The sequence below is a fragment of the Camelus dromedarius genome, chromosome 19 (genome assembly GCF_036321535.1).
Source record: "Camelus dromedarius isolate mCamDro1 chromosome 19, mCamDro1.pat, whole genome shotgun sequence".
In the NCBI taxonomy this organism is placed as follows: Eukaryota; Metazoa; Chordata; class Mammalia; order Artiodactyla; family Camelidae; genus Camelus; species Camelus dromedarius.
Window position 1 is genome coordinate 7,066,414 of NC_087454.1, and position 17,381 is coordinate 7,083,794.

General features: G+C 41.4%; 1 protein-coding gene across 1 annotated transcript in view; it reads right to left on the reverse strand.

Annotated features, from left to right (window-relative positions):
• The window catches only part of NEDD9 (neural precursor cell expressed, developmentally down-regulated 9), a 264,118-nt gene that overhangs the window by 175,419 nt on the left and 71,318 nt on the right, over nt 1-17,381 (reverse strand). The window contains exons 4-5 of the mRNA XM_010995812.3: nt 12,069-12,149; nt 11,807-11,945 (exon numbers count right to left, since the gene is read on the reverse strand). The gene's annotated coding sequence lies outside the window, so the exon portion shown is untranslated. The remainder of the gene's footprint in view (nt 1-11,806; nt 11,946-12,068; nt 12,150-17,381) is intronic.

Sequence of the window (17,381 nt, forward strand, 5' to 3'; positions counted from 1 at the left end):
AGAAAATTCAGATGATGTCACAGCTGGGCTGAGCCTTAGAGGTGGTCTAATTTATCTTAATATGTATTACTCATCCTTTAATAGTTCCATTATTTATTACACAAGTAACATACATTCATCGTTCAAATCAGAAAAAATAAGTAATTCAAAACGACAACATAGCTAATGTTATGCTGGCGTATATATTCTTTTAAATGTTTTTCCATATATATGTAGAGTGATGTTCTAGCAGGTTAGTTTACTATGGTTGCTGTAACAAATTACCACAAAATTAATAGCTTAAGACCAAACACATTTATTATCTTACAGTTCTGTAGAAACCATACAGGCCTCCTGAGCTAGTCAGTGTGTAGGTAGGGCTGCCTTCTTCTGGAGGGGCTAGTGGAGAATCTGTTTCCTTACCTTTTCCTGCGTCTAGATATTGCCCATATTCTGTGGCTCCTGGCCCCTTTTTCCATCTTCACAGTCAGTCATGTTGACTCTCTGTGACCATTCTGTAGTTACATCACCCCCAACTTCAGCTGGGAAAAGTTCTCCTATTTGATTTTAAGGACCCATGTGATCAGTTTGGACTCACCTGGATAATACAGGAGCCCAACCCAAAGTCTCTAACTTCACACAAAATCCGTTTTGCCATGTAGAGTAAAATTCTTAGGTTCTCAGAGTTAGGACATGGATATGTTACTCTGCCTGTCACACATAGAGACTGAACCACCAATGCTCACGGAGGTTCACTGATGTCCCCAAGATCGCACAGCTTGTAAATATTGAACCTAGTAGTTAAACTCTTTCAAATTGTAAGAGTTTGACACAGTCGGATTCTGAACTAGTAGAGATTTACGATAAAGGGATATAAGGGAGAACTGCAAAGAGTTTGCATAAATGTGGGACCAAGCCTCCCTCCCGGGAACCGTCACGCCATCCGCAGTCTATATACGCCATGACCTTGCTGACCTCTCAGCAGCAGCCGCCCACGGCACCAGATGGGGCCACTGCCTGTTTCTGTGTCACTCCCACATGTCTTGTACCCTTTCTAGTGCCCTTCAGTGTCCTGCTTAGCTTCCTAATCTTAAATGCTACCGATTCATGGCTTTAACCTGCTGCCTCCTCTCCACGAGTCTCTTCGTTTTTGGACCCTCTGTCAGTTATTTCTCTGTCTGGGCCACTTCCATGCTTCCTAAGAGAAAGGATCTGGTGGAGTCCGTTAGTCACCACAGGGCACTGGACGGACACACAGACAGGGCCCCCACCAGGTTATCTTACTGCCTGCTGGTCAGCCTATGGATGGTCACCTTAAGAAATAACTGTTGCTTCCTGGTTCCATCAGCCAGGATCAAGGGGTCAAAGTGACAGTCTGTGGGTAAGAAAGCACTTCGGGTCACGTCCCGAGTATAGGGCTGAGAGCGAGTGGGCACAGAGAGACGCTTCTCCAAAGGCCAGGCCAGGGCACACCCGGGAACCCCTGCATGTGCTGCAGCTGAGCCGCATCTGGGACCTCAACCGGAAGAGGCTAGCTGGATGAATGAGCACCAGCAGGGGCCGGACAAGAGGAAGAGAACAGTGCCCAGAACCGACACAGTGTATGGACATTCTGAAAATGGTTCAGGTAATTGTTTTCAGTACTTTAAGACCCTAATTGCTGATCTTTAACAAAGAGGCCACACAGGCTTATGAAAGTTCTAAAATTATATCATATTTATCAGTAACCGGGACCTCAAGTTGCTCCCACAAACCACACAGGGCCTTGTGAAATAAGGCTTTGGAAAGGGGCCCCTGATGTTTCTAAATTTTCACCCATTTGTTTCTCCAGCTAAATTTGCTCTGAGAGGGGAAAGTGGCCTCATTAACTTGGAAAGAATGAGTCTAAACATGTTTCAGAAGGAGAAAAGCTCTCGGGCATGCTGAACCCTGCCACCCCCCCCCACTCCCCACCCCCCACCCCTTCCTAATGGAAGAATGTTGCCGTAGAAGTTTCATCTGCGATTCCCCACAAAAATGTGCACTGTGGTCACAGCTCAAAGATGCCAACACAAGTCTCAAACACAGCCACCTCCTGACGAAGAACACAATCTAGGCTGTTTTCAGTCTGAATTTCAGTTAACCAGGGACAAAAATTGATTTCAAATGTCAATTAATGACATGGGAGGAAATGGCCATCTGACAGACAGAGGTCTTTGCATAAATATTTTTCCCTGGTGGCCGAGTCCTGGGATGCTGCCATGTTACACACAACTCAGGCTTTTTCTATGTGCTATGATCTTTTTTCTTCTCCTCTTGTGCTTTTAGAGAGAATGCCAATGGCATGTTGTCGCCTCAATCTTCCATACCTTGTAATAATTCACTGAATCATTCAGTTTTACTCTGAAATACACAACATTCTTCATGCAGACAATCAAAACATATTTTTTGAGTAATTACCACTATATTAGGAGCTGTGGATAAACCAGTGGGTAAAAACATATATAGTGTATTGTGTATATGGGATGCTTTGGCTACAAATGATGTAAAAATAGAATTTAAAGTGGCTTGAACAATAAATACTCATTGCCTCACCAAGCAAAAAGTCCCTCATAACTGCAAAATGGCTGCAAAAGCTCTAGACAGTACATTCTCAACCACATCCAAATGCAAACAAATACATAAATAAATAAAGCCAAAATGAAAACACTCCTCATTTTGGGTCCTGCTCCCCAGCAGAGACGCCCTCAAGTCTTGGGAGGCAGAACTGCATCACAAGCCTGTTCCTGAGTCAGTCAACAGCAAGACAAATGAGATGGTCATAATTTGCTTAGACTAGTCAAACTTTGCCCCCCAGGATTAGGAAAGGACTCGGTCATTGCTGAAGCACTGAGTTTGCCCCATGCACAGAGAAAATCCAGTTCTGTTAGCAGGAAAAAAGGATTAGCTATTGGACAAGAAACCAGCAAGTCTGCCTCAGTGTGGAACTTCCAGATGACACAGGAGGGACGGGAAAAACACTCCCTAACATACATGTGTTTCGTAAGGAGTCCGACAGACAAAAGTGCCAGTGTCCACTTTGTTACTTAGTAGTTACAAGATCTCAAGTAAACCTCTTGGAACTTTAATTTCTGCATATGTAAAATGGGAAGTCATTCCTATCTCACTGGGTTACAGTGAGGATCAAATATATTAGTGTATGTAAAATACCTGGGACCATGTGTGGCCCATAGGAATTACTCAATAAATGCCATTTCCTACCTCAAAGCCCTCAGGTTAAGTTCCACGTGGTTCTTTGACACTGACGTGTGGCTGTTGAGAAGGAAACTGTATATATGAATGTGGAAGTCAGGGAGAGGTCTGGCGATGGAACTGCGGGAGTCATCAGCATGGAGGGTGACATTTGAAGCACTGACACTAGGTGAGGTCATTAAGGGAGTGTGCGCAGGATGGGAAGCAAGTGACGAGTGGGCGTGGGAGGCGACGTGGAGAGGTCGGGGAGAGGATGGCCACCAACAAAGGAGACTGAGGCGTGGCCTGAGAGGAAGGCCCACCACCAGTGGGTGGTGTCCCAGAAAGCCCACGAAGAGTGTCTGCGGGGGACGTGAAGTGTGTCAACTGCTGAAAGGGGAAGTATGATGCAGGCCGAGGACTGCCAATGGATTCGGGGACGCAGAGGTCACCGGTGACCCTGACAGAGCAGTTTCAGTTGTGAGTGGGAGGGAATGGGAGGAGAATCTGAGGGCGGCAGTGCAGACGATTCTTTAAGCAGTTCTTCAAGCAACTGCTCAGCAGTAAAGCAGAAGAATGAGGTGACAGCGGAAGAAGGGCACAGAGTCGAGGAAGGTTTTGTCTGTTTTTAAGATAAGAGATTTAATGTGCTTGAGTAACTGACAATCTAATAGGGGAAATTTTAGGACACAGGGGAGAGAGCAGTGAATTGTTGGAATTAGGTCCTTGAAAAGGGGAAGGGGATGGGATATAGGGAACAGTGGAGAAGTTGGCTTCTGTTAAGAGTGCAGTTAAACTGCTGCACGGCATGGCTCCCTTGGCATTCGTGTTGTGCAGCCAGGTGGCCTGCAGGGGCCTTAGGCTGACACTAGCCCCTCATGCAGGCACAAGCCCCAGGCAGTACCTGCAGAGTCACAAGCAAATGTAAGCTCTTGATATAACCTCCCCAGCAGCTCTTGTGTCAAAGGCTCCCCTGGCTCCCCGGGCCTTCCACCTGTGCACCCCTTAGATAAGACCCCGGGGAGTTCACCAAAACCACACTCATTTTGGATTGAGTTGACCAATCTGACCTTAGCCTGGGAACCCCAAAGCACTCCACCCCTGGCCCTAATAAAGGCATGTGCCTGGGGTCCGGTCACTCTCAGCCTGCACCCTGCCTTGATCTTCCCTCAAGGCCCTGGCAGCATGCCCTGTATTTCCTCCAGGACCAGTCAGTAATTAATCTACTTCAATTTCTCTTGTGGTCTTTTGTTGAACCTCAGTCACCATCCCACAACCTGTGCTTCCCTTAACAAATGTGAATATTAAAAGTCATTAATAGCTTCTTACGAAGAGAAAGGGCAGACAGACTACAGGTATAGGGGTGTGAGTGGAGGCATGACCTCTGCTGACCCTGCTATTTTTATGTGAAGTAGAAAATAAGGTCACCAGCCAAGGCTGAAGTCTGGGGGGGAGGTGATGGAGTTTTGAGGAGAAAGGCAGGCTGTAAGGTGGTCAAATTGAAGAGTAAATGAATGAGGGAAATGTGGTAGGGTCACTGAATCAGCGCTGACTACTGCATGTTGGCTCCAAAATCTATTTTTGAGCCCTGATATCTCTCCTGAGCTCCAAACTCATATATCTAGCTACCTACTGACTTCTATCCCCTGGCTTCCTCGGGGGGGAAATTAAAGTCATTCTCTCTCCGCCCACCTCCAGCCATCATCCTACTCTCCCTACTTCAGTGACTGTCACTCTTGTGGCCCCAGTTTCCAAAGCAGAATAATAAAGACTTTAAATAGTTCATAAACTCTTGTATGACAATATTTCTTATTTTCTGAGGTTGAAAACACTGGAGGAGAATCATGTTTTTCAAGGACCATTATTAGTTCAGTTTGAATGTTATCAACTGGAGATATCTGTGAGAGAGCCGATTGGGTGTGGTGAGTAGTTTAGTGGATACACATTGGGCGGCTGACTGATTATTTCTTTGGTAACTTGGAGGCATCCATGTGGCCGAGGTACATCCAGTTCACCTGGGGCTCCTGGGGACTTCCAGATCGTGCCAACAATAGAGGTTCACAAACCTCACTTTGAGGAGCAAACTTTAGGAGACAGAAAACCATGCAGGTCATTTCAATTTAATGTGTCAATTGTTACAATAATAAGGAAGCTACGTTAACAGAGGTCAGCATACGGATTAAGGCAAAACCATGGAGATTTTTCACTGGCAGACCAGTGTGTTCTTGATTCTGAGAAGTATATAGAACTCATATACTATATAGTATAGAATTCATATAGTATATGAAAGGGTTTGAACAGAGGATAACATGGCTCAACTGCAAAATGCTTGAAAGTCAGCCATGACTGAAAGTCAACCATGTGTCAATTTCTGTCTCAAAAGGGGAGATAACGCAGTGAAGAGTGAACAAGGAAATCCAGGAACCTGTCCTCAGGGAGGGGACATGCTGGAGGGGTTAGACAGGTCATAGTAAGAAAACAAATGAACAAGGAAATTTTAGATTGTGGACGTGCTATAAAGAAAAGAAAAAGGGTTCATGTGGTTGAGGCTGCGGGTCACTACTCTAGTGGGAGCAGCTCTTCAGCCAAGTGCTTAAGCATGCAACGGAGCCAGTCCTGCAAGGATCTGGGGGAAGAGCATTCTGGGCAGAGGGAACAGCAGGGTGGTGGCCTTGAGGGAGGAGTGAGCAGTGAGGCAAGAGGATCAATCAAATCAGTGTGACTAGAGGCTAGTGAGAAGAGGGAAAGGGTCTGAGATGGGGTCGGGAAGATGAACGGGGGAAGGAAAGCTAAGTAGTGTTAGAGCTTTGAAAGCTGCGATCAAGAATTTGCATTTCATTTTAACGTGGGAATGAAATAATCCAATTTTTTAAAGATAACTTTTGCTACTGGGTGGAGATTGTGTTGTTGGTATGTTTTCAAGGTTGAGTAGAGTGTGGATTCCTTGGACATGCTCAGAACTGTACTTCAGAAAGATGAATCTGTCAGCGACATATAAGATAGCTCAGAGAAGAGAGAGATGCTCTTCAGAAATGTGCACAGTTAAGGAGAGCATGAACTGAGGAAATCAGACATCCAAATGAGGCTACAGGAGGTGAGATGAGAGATTCAAATAGTACTCGACACTCTTAAGCTAGGACTTTCCCATTAACTACCTCGTTTAATCGTCTCTACAACCCCACAATGCCGGTTACAAAAGTCAGTTTCTGAGGTTTTAACCCAGGCCTATTGAAAGAGAGATCCAGGGACATCTGGTTGTCAGTTCCTAAGTGTTTCAGGTGATTTTAAATTCAGGGGAGGTTGAATTATGGTGCCCCACCTCCTTCTGTCAAAAGGAATGAAGATGCTTACCGGTTTTTAAGTACAGTAGCTCTCCCTAAACCTTCGAGTTTTTCTTTAAACTCTGCTGAGTAACTTACAACCTAAGTAGTGAGATTTCAGGAATTCCAGGATGAGTGCGCCTGGAAAGTACCAGAGAGCAAGACTAAGGAGTCTGCTCCTGAAGGGCTTCTCCTGCTTGCTGGGGTGGGTGTGGAGTGCTGCTGGGGTTGTAAGGTAAAGGCAAACGCTGCTGCAGTGCCCTCAGCTGCAATCCTCATTTGTATTTCAATGTAAATGAGTTTCAGATCCCTCTTGAGAGGAAATTTTGGCTGGGAAACTATGGACGGTTCTGGGCCCAGAGTTGGGGGCAAAAGACTTGGGGAGTAGAATGGGGAAGGGGGAGGAGGCGGCACAAGGGCACTGAACTTCACTTCCTCCCCATGTGTGCTCGGAGCCAGGAAGCAACCACCCACCCCCTTCCTGAGCACAGGGCTCCTAAAATGCTCAATAAAGAAGAAGAAACAAAAACTGGTTTTATAAGTTTGCATTATCTGTGCTTGATTAGATTCTCATGTAAACTGTGCACCTGGATGGTTACCTTAAAATATGCATCTCTTGCAGGGAGGGTATAGCTCAGTGGTAGACTGCATGCCTAGCATGCATGAGGTCCTGGGTTCAGTCCCCAGTACCTCCACTAAAAATAATAAACAAACAAACAAACAAACTTATTTCCCCCCCTCCCCCAAACATGCATTTCTTTAAAAGGGAACCTCTGATCTGCATTTTGACCACTTTCCCTTCGCGTTGCTGCTGGGCTGGGTTCAGCCATCTCCAAACCGGAAAGGGTTTCACGGACACAGGGGAGTGATAAGGCAGAGCAGGGAGTACTGTGCACTTGACATTCGATTTCACAGAAACCGGGGCATGGCGGAAGTGGAAGGAAGGAAAGTCATCACTCACTGAGTGCCAGCCGTGTGCCCAGGTCTGCTTGGACACATCTCTCGAAGGTTCTCTCAGAGGCTCCTAATTTTCCTCTGGTTCTCCTCAGAATCTCCAGTATCAGAGATCAGCCCAAATGGTGAACACACCTCCTGTGAGGTCGTTTATCTGAGTATTAGTAATAACCAGTGTTTATCGAGCATGTGACACATGCCAGGGGCTCTACAGGAATTCCGTCATTCAGCACTCTCGGCACCTTAAGTGATGGTTCTCATTCATATACTCATTTCCAGATAAAATAACTGAACCCTAGAGATTCTAAGTGACTTGTGACTCTAAGTGATTCAAACTCAGGCCACCAGATTCTTGAGATCACCTGTTTAGCCATTATGGGGTATCACCTTTTAATGAGACAGGAAAGGCACAAAATTGCACCTACTCTGGGTATAATTTCCCCCTAAGTTTATGTCTGAGGTCTTCGGGTTCCTTAATTTTTGCCTCTGTTTTCTCCTTAAAGGCATCCTCTCTTCACCTAAGTTACCTATAAGCTGTCCTATATTGTAAACGCCACGACCACCACTATCTCTTTCCTGAAAAAAATTATACAGTATAATTTACTCTTTCATACTAATGCTATCTATACCTTTCAGGCATAAATGCATTTTGGGACTTTTTATCTCTAACTACTAAAGAGAGTAGTTTTTTTTTTTCCTTCTGAGAATTTTCAGCTATCAACTCCGTGATAAAGGATCCATTTGTTTCCTGACTATGGCTTTGGGCTGTCTTGGGCTGGAGACAGGCTGGAACGGCCATGTGTAAGAACTTCCGCTCAAGGGTTTCCTGCTTCTTTGGAGAGGGCAAGCTCCAGAACCAACTACCAGAAGTGTTCGCTGGGTGATGTGAGATGTAGGAACAAGTGTCCTGGCCTCAGTATCTTCTTGGACCTGTGATTCTGAGGCATTGAGCCTACTCTACCAGAGCATTCAATCATTCGGTCATCGAGTAAGCATGGCTGCTTTGATTGGCACTGGGGATGATCTGATAACCGAGACATTGTTCCTATTGCCACAGAGCTCACAACACAGAGTAGGAGACAAACGTTAAATAAGAAACTTCAGTGAAAAATGGGCATTGGCCTTTTTCCTTCCTTACTCCATTGACATTGTAATTTTTCTCCCATCCTTTTGCCCCAGGGCTCCCAGATGCCATGTATCTAGAACCTTCCTTCCTCCCTTGTGCTAATATCCCATCTTGGACCTTATCTCACTTCTACCGCGATTGTTATGTTTGGTCCTGGTCACTGCCAGCAAGAAAACCTGTGGCTTGTAGCCCATTTTTCTCTGCCATCAGCGTTTTGGTCATTCCAAACACACAGAATTAGGAACAGTGACAAGAAAGGGAATAGCTGATGATCAACTTCAGAGTATCCATCAATTAATTCATTCATTTATTCAGCAAGCATGACATAGCTGGTATCTGCCAGGAATTGAGGTACAGAAAGGAAAAACACAGTTTCTGCAGAGTAAAAAGACTAAATTTTCAAAGGCAAGAACCCCAACTATCTTCTTCATGATTCTATCCCAAACACTTAACTCCTTAGCATAAGGCAAGAACTCAATAAATATTTGTGAAATAAAAGAATGAATTCATATCTTGACTGAAAAGACAGATATATAAAGAATCTTGATAAAGTAGGATGACCATTCATTCAATAAATATTGATTGAATATGTCCTAAGTGCTACGTGTACTATGTCAAACAAGACAGATGCAGTCTTAACCTTATGAACTTTACGGTTAAAATTTTACACAAATAAGTATCAGAGTTGTGATACATAATGTGAAGAATTGTAGGGTCTAGAGAGCATAAAACATGCTACCTGGCATAAAACATAAAAACATGATACCAAAACATAAAACATGATACCTGGATCATAAGAAAGCCCTGTAGCTCAATAAAGCTCAAATTACTTTTGAAAAACTGTAAGACTGATATGGCTGAAACACTTTGAGTAGGGGCAAGGGGAGAGTGGAAAGAAACAAGGCTAGAAAGAAAGCAGAGATTGGATCAGCAGGGTGTGGATGGCAAGTTAAGGAGTCAGGGCTTATCTCAAGAGCAGTGAGAAGCTTTTCTAAGATTTTAAGCAAGAGCAAGGTATGGTGAGTTTTAATTTTTAGAAACTCACCCTGCTTTGAGATATAGAATGGGATATCAAAATGGACAGTAGGAGACCAATTAGGGTGCTACTGCAGTAATCTAGGTATGAGATGACATTGACTTGAACTAGGAGGGTGACACTGGAGACAGAAAAAAGTGGATGGATCCAAAATATATCTTGTCTGTAGAATCAACAGGCCATGATCATTGGATTGTGGGTGGGGTGGTGGTGACAGTAAAGAAGAGGGATTGTCAAACACACTTCCTATCAATCCCATAAATGTGGGTGTCATTTTCTGAGACTGAAAATACTGGAGGAGAATCATGGTTTTTGGAGGAACATTACTAGTTAGATTTTGGATACTATCACCTTGAGACACTTGTGAGCGATCCACATGGAAATGTTGAATAGTTTAACTGATACACATTGTGTGACTGCCTGGCCCAACGTTATTCCTCTAGTAACTATGAAGTGTGCATGTGACCCAATCTAAATCAATCACAATATCTTGACTCCCAGGCTACAGTGACTGATTCATAGAAAATTATGTGAGCCTCAATGGACCAATCAAGTTCCTTCTCTCAGTCTGAGTGGAGAGAAGAGGGATTTTTTACACTCTGGTTGTAGAGCTGTGAGGGTTTATGTTCAGAGCTGTTAATGATTATGTCCCCTCGAAGGGGATTATGTGGGTTTAAAAGAATGACGATAACATGCAGAGAGAGAGGAGTCAGAGAGAAAGAGTCCTGAGAGTAATGGAGTCCTCTTGCTTCTGCCCCTGGTTTGGTTACATGAGTTAAGAGTCTGTATCTATCTGCTAATCTCTCTCTAGTTTTCTCTCTCTCTCTCTTTCTGTTTCTTTGTCTATCTGTCTCTCTTTCTGTTTTATCTGAAGCTAGTCGTGGGTGGGATTTTATCACTTATAATCATGACAGTGCTAGCGATGTAAGTAAACGGTTGGATTGACAAGCTAGAACTCGTAAGGTGACATCTTGCCTGAAGACATTTTGTTGAGACTTTACAGAATTTGAAGTCAGGAAGTGGACAGGTTCACCAAGAAAGAAAGGAAAGAGAGAGAAGAGTACTGACGTCTAAGCTCTGAGGAACTCTAACACTGAAGACAAAGAGTTGGATGAACTCCCAAGGAGGCTGAGAGACACGCCCCAAGTCATCAGAGGCAACCAGTAGACGGTGGTATCCCAGAGGCCAAGGGTGTTTAAAAGAGGTGGTGATCAACTATGTAGAATGTCCCAGGAGGACAAGTATGGTAAGAAGTGAAAAGCAGCCGTGGGATTGGGCAGCATAGAGGTCACTGGTGCCTTTACCAAGAATAAGCTCAGTGAAATGGAGGGGCCAGAAACCAGCTGCAGTGGACTGAGGAGGAAACAGAGGTGAGGAAGAAAAGCCTGAAACAGTTCTTTTGAGAATCATAGCTGCAAAGGGGAGGAAATGGGTGGGACATCACTAGAGAAGATCAGAGAGGGATATTGTTTACCTTTTTTTTTTTTTAAAGATGAGAGGCACTAAAACAAAATTATATTTAAAGATCTATTAGAGCACAGAGGAGAAAGCAGGTAACTCTGCTTGGGTTAGTAGGAAAAGGTTTCCCCAAGGAGATAATGTTGAGCTGGGTCTTAAAGAGGAAGTAAAACTTTTCCAAAGGAAGAAGGTATTGCATGCAAAAGGAGACTGTAAACCAACACACATGGTGTGTTTAAAGAGTGGTCAGTAACTCAGCTTATGGAAAATTTTAGTCCTGAATTCTGCTAGGAAGAAAGGAAAACCCATTGAAGACCTTTCTCTACCTTTTATCTTTGCTCTCAATTTCATCTTTAAAATAATGTTAGGCCAGATTATCTTTAAAATTTGCTCCAACAGTAAAATCAACAGCTAATGATCGGTCTTGAATGTTTTGTTAGACTGATAGCAGTACGCCCCCAAATGAGTAGCCCATCACAGCGGTTTCCTGAAATTATGCTTTACATTGTGTGGTGAGAGGCTTCCAGGAGGCTGGAGGTTCAGCCTGAAGTGGTCTACGTAGAAAGAAAACAATTACGAAATGTTTCAGAAGTCTGCTGTGTTTTACCTTACAAGTTCATGTGCATCCTATTCCTTAATATATTTGACATGACTATTGTTAAGGATGCTCCAGGAAGATAGGCCAGCAACATCCTTTAGACTTAAATATTTCCATATAGTTACCTGCGTAAGCTCCGAGCAAGGCTGAGCGTCCCTGGCTGGCTTCTATTTCCTAGTCTTTTTTCACTTGCCCGCTCCCTGCCAGCTTCATAGAGGCAGAGTCTGAGTGCCAGCTCTCTGCACAAGTGAAATATGATGGAACCTGGGGATAGAGAGGAAGGGAGCTTTAAGGGTAGCTTAACTGAGTTAATTGCTCTTTATAAATGTCCTGGGCCAGAGGGAATCAAGTAATTGTATTATGAGCCTTAGCATCTTAGCTACTCACATATCATATTATTCACATCCACTTGGGTGTATGAATTTTCTTTACAGAAGAATATGAGATACAAAAGCCGCATAAAATTGCCTGAAAGAAAAAAAAAACACATTAATTGGATTCTTGGCAAATGACTGAAAAAATGTCCCAGAACTGATGAAGCAAGTTATTTTTAGACAACTTTGCCCTAAAATATGTTGGTGCCTCTGTGAATGAGTTCATAACACATGCTAAAAACTCCTTTGGCTTGATCCTGCAAGAAAAAAAAAAAAATCTCCATTTTTCCTTTTTATTACACAATAAAATAAAATGAGCCGTCTCCCAGTGCCGTCTCTTGGAAGCATTTCTCAATTGAAATTTCCTTTTTTCTGCTTCCATCTTCATGTTTGTCTTCATATGAGCCCTCCTCTTTTTTTTTATATGCCCTACTTTTGTAACCTAAAGACATTGATAGAAATGTAAGTTCTTTCCACCATTCATTTAGTATTTTCATTGTCCCTGTTTTTAACCCATGAGCTCACCCTTATGATTCATCAGATTTCTAACGAAAAAGCTGAGGACTAACACTTTATATGGCATTGCAAGGGAAGGATTAAGCCACTGGTAGTTACAGAGATCTGACGCTGTGATAAGAGATGGGCCAGTGATTAGAAGACCTCACCTACTTGGTCTTAAAATGGAATTAGTCCAGATGGTGCCAATGGGAATTAAGGGACTGCATGGTCCCAGAGCAAACACAATGCCTGTCTTTTGGATGCTCTTAATCTCAGAGGTAAAAGAGGGAAATAGGGCTTTCTGAGGCCTGGCCACACATTCCCCAGTGATTATGGGACCAAATACTCATGATTCAAAGTGACTGGTTATCAGATACTAGAAACATCTTCTAAATCATTAAAGGATTTAAAGGTCTGCTTGATGGTCCCATGTTATTGAAATTAATGAGTTTTAAAGTCATTTATTATTTCTGAGGTTGCAGCTACAGAGGTTTTCAACAATCTTGGCCATATATGTCATTGGAAGAAAAGACATTTACTTCTAGAAAGCAAAACATGGATATAGATATGTTTCCTTAGTGTCTGTTTACTTTTTTACAGAACCTCTACTGTGTATGTCCTAGACAAATATCAGGAACTCTATGCAAACAGGCATACTTACAGTGCTTCCTTCTTTGTGTTTGTAGCAGCCTAGAAGTGGACATCAGAGTTAAAGTAGATCCTTAGCATATGTATTGCTTTTAGGGGCTAGGAAAATCCAGAGCCTTCTGGACTCACATGCTCTTGCCCCTTAAATTATTCCCTATACTTTCTGATGACTGAAGTTATCAATTTCTAGTTTTTGAGTGTAAGCTCAAATCTCTGCTAAAATGCACATAGTCTAATTGAAACATTTTTATATTATTATTATTCATTTCAACTTTAATGTGAATGAAGATTCTGAGAGGCTGTGACTTAGAGTGGAGAGGAAAGCTGGGTTACTTAGTGATATTGGGTGGTAATGAGGAAAGATTTGCTGAGGGTGGAAAGGAATAAATCCTGACTTTGCTTAATTCAACAGCTGTGCATGGGCTGGCCTTGTTCTCAGTCATGAAACGAGCACAATTCCTTCAAAAGGAGGAGATGCCAAACTCTTCTGTAACTAGGAATGGGGTACACATTGCCCTGGAACCCAAGGCCAGCTCTCATCTCTGGAGGCCCGCTCTGCGGGCATCTCCAATCTCTGTCAATGTGGGCAAATCACAGTGACTTCTTTTCAGAGCTCTGAAGCATTTGTGTCTCTCACGCAATTTTCATGGCTCACTTTCTTGCTGCCAGTTACAGATTGGAATTTCGACGTGGAGCGATGATCCCTGTCAAGTTGTAGAGTTTGCACACAGAGTTTTCTTTTCTTGTGATGTCTCTGTGTTGCTATCAGGGTAATTCTGGCTTTAGTACCGTGAGCTGGAAAGTGTTCCCTTATCTTTTATTTGGGGGGAAGGTTTATGAAGGATAGGTACTCTTCTTTAAACATTTGGTAGAACATATCAGTGATGCCACCGGACCCGAGCTTTTCATTGTGGAAAGTTTTTTGATTACTACATTGCAGAGAAAAAGAAAGCAGATCAGTGGTTGTCTGATGACCACCAGGTAGTGGCTGATTGCCTAGTAACTGCTAAGCGGAGGAGGGTTTCATTTTAGGGTGATGAAAATATTCTAAAATTAGATTGTGGTGATGGTGGCACAACTGTGTGAAAATACTGAAAACACTGAATTGTTCACTTTGAGTGAGTGAACTCCATGGTATGGGAATTATATTTTAGTAAAGCTGTTTAAGAAACAGGCATTGATTCTTCTCATCATTTTGAGTCTTTGTTTTCAGTATATTTTTAATTTCTGCTTTTTTTCCTCCTTTTTAATTTCTTTAGGTTTGCTCTTTTTTTCTAGCTTATTAAGTTGCAAGTTTATTCATTTTCAATTTTTAATTAGTTTACTTAAAGTTATACATTAAAAACATTTTAGCTACATCTAACAATCTTTAAAGTAATACATTTATTCTGTTGTAAATATTTTGTAATTGTCATACGTTTCTATGTCGCTAAAATTATAGCTTCCAAATACATAAAATATATGAACATTCTGCAATGTCTACTGTGATTTGTTTTTCCTATGACTTACTTAGAAGCACATGTGTTTTTTAAATATGTGTTTGTAGGGGCAGGGTATAGCTCAGTGATAAAGAGCATGCCTGGCATGCACAAGGTCCTGGGTTCAATCCCTAGTACCTCCATTAATTAAATAAATAATTAAATCTAATTACCCTCTCCCACCAAAACAAGAAGAAACAAACAAAAAACATGTTTGTGTTTACTATTGCTTGATGGGTTTATTGTTATTATTATGTAGGGCCCATATTTATTATTATTAATGTGTTATTCCTGAAATTCTATTTTGTCTAATATTGATAGTTACACAAAATTTCTTTGGTTATTAATTGAATGATCCCACTTTTCCTACAACTTTCAACCTTTCTCTGTGATTGCGTTTTCGATTTTGTTTAGCATTTTTTATAAACCACAAATAGCTGGGTTAAAAAAAATTCAATCTGTTAATCTCTGTCATTTAGCAGGAAAGTTTATTCTGTTTTCAGTTAAAATCACTGATATATTTGCACTTATTTCTACTACCTGATTTTTTTACTACTTATTTTTATTGGATTTAAAAATATATATATACTTCCATGCTTTTTTTGGATAAGGTTGTTGTGTTTTGCTTTTGTTATTGTTGCTGATTTTTTTTTAACATTTTTTATTCATTTATAATCATTTTACAATGTTGTGTCAAATTCCAGTGTAGAGCACAATTTTTCAGTTATACATGAACATATATATATTCATTGTCACATTTTTTTTCTCTATGAGCTACCATAAGGTCTTGTATACATTTCCCTGTGCTATACGGTATAATCTTGTTTATCTGTTCTACAATTTTGAAATCCCAGTCTGTCCCTTCCCATCCTCTGCCCTGTTGCTGATATTTTTAAAATATTGTCCACATGTCTTTTCTCTCTGTGGTTTGGAAGCATTTCTATTATGTTAATTTTATTATTTCTATTATTTTAATTACCATATCCAACCTTGGACTATAATATTTTTTCCAAAGTCTAAATTTATTCAAGAAACTTTGGAAGGTTACATGCTCCCCGGGCATATTTAACTACTTATTAAACAACCGCTTCCTGGAGTTTTCAGAGTTTTCTCCCAAATTGCTAACATAGCTTTTTAAATAGTTGATACTATATTAAATTAATCGACATGTTTTGTTAATAATGCATTTACCATTATTTTCTTGTATCCCATGCCCTCTCTCTGGGTCCAGTTTTTTAAACTTAAATACATCCTTTAATATTTACACTCCTGACCATCAGCTGATGGTAAACTCTCTTGCTCTTTATAAATCTAATAGCACCTTTATTTCTCTTCCTTTTTTAAAAAACGATAGTTTGTCGGGGTATGAAAGTTTAGACTGAAATAATTTCACTTAGCGTTTTGAGGATATTACTCTTTTATCTCCTAGTATCTACTGTTGCTGTCAGTTTGTCAGTCCTTTGTAAGTACTCTGTCTTTTTACACTTTTTAACTTCTTTTCAATCTTTTTAAAAAGATTTTCCCCCTCCCTTTGTTCTGTATGATTTGCAGTCTCATTATATGTGTTACCTTGTGGTAATTAATATTTATTTATCCCTCTGGGTCCTTAGACTTAATTTTTACTCTGAGGGTGTATTTTTTCAGTTCCAGAAAAACATTAGCAAATACCTCTTCAAATGTTGCTTTTTTACCTTTCTGGAAAATTCTGTTAAATAAATAAATTAGGTATTTCCATTTATCCTCTAAAATCTTTAACTTTCTGTCATGTTTTTCTTTCTCTGTCTTTTTGTGATGCAGTCTAGTAAAATCCTCAGGGCTATCTTCCAGCTCCCTCGTTCTGTACTGTCTAGCTGCTATCAAAACTTTTTTCAACAAATATGGTTTTCATGTCTAAATTTTTTACACTGTTTCTTTTAGATATACCTATTTTATTTAATTTATTCTTGCTTTTGCTTGCCAATTCTGTTCTATTTTTAGTGGTTGTTAAATTTTTTCACTTATTATCACCCCAAGGGTCTCTGTCGGGTTATTCTTGTACTTTAATTTTGCTTGGCTAACGTGTATTCTTCTTGGTGATTTATATTGGCTCTCTGTCTTAGCGTTACTTTGTTTTGGGTATCATGGTTTCTAGGCTCATTCTGAGACGGAATTAATTTTTTCTTTTTGGTTTTTTCCTTCTCTGCATATCCCTCTCTCTCTAGTCATTTTTATGATTGCCTCCATCTGGCTTCTTGGGGCTTGTCGACCAAACAAGTCTTATGTTACTGGTCTGGAGCTCACATACCTTAAGGATTATGGCCTCAAGGATTAACGTTTATGGCAGTCTGGTCATAGAGCCAGCAGTTAGCTCCTTTCAGGTCCTGGAGATGAGGTTGTTTTTATCTTCTACCAATTCAGAGGCAATATTCCCAGGCAACGATTAGCAGAGGTTTTCTCAGCCTTTATATTACTACTCCTACTCTTACTATTATTATTATTTTCAATAAGGGCGAGTTCCTGCCCAGTTTCCAGCTTGAGTCCTGTTGCCACTTCACACACAGTAATTTTAGTTACCGTAAACTCAGACGAGCGAAACTCCCAGATGTCTTCGCTTGCTTCCTGCCCCAGAAGCAGAACCAGATCTTTGTACCAAAAGCTACTGATTGACTTGCTTTGGTCTGTGTACCTGGTCCATGTAGGCGCTTACTGTGTTTTGAACCTGC